Raw genomic sequence first — 264 nt, forward strand, 5'->3', positions numbered from 1 at the left:
GCAATTTGAACAAAATGATCCTGGCTTTTTTGTCTCGAGTGTCATTACTTTCTGTGGCTGGAATACTTTTCAAATAGCTGAAGAATTTCCAAAGTTTCTGCTAATGAAGAGACACAAACATAACCTTGTAACCAGAGCTGGTAATTTTTATGTCATACTACATCATGAATGCTTGGAACAAACCTCCAGAATATCTTTCAGTGACAGGTTTGCCTCTGAAGCCAGTCTTCCTTTGTTAAATTGTTTATCACTGTCAATGGATTC

Source organism: Chiloscyllium punctatum, chromosome 26, assembly GCF_047496795.1.
Source record: "Chiloscyllium punctatum isolate Juve2018m chromosome 26, sChiPun1.3, whole genome shotgun sequence".
Lineage (NCBI taxonomy): Eukaryota > Metazoa > Chordata > Chondrichthyes > Orectolobiformes > Hemiscylliidae > Chiloscyllium > Chiloscyllium punctatum.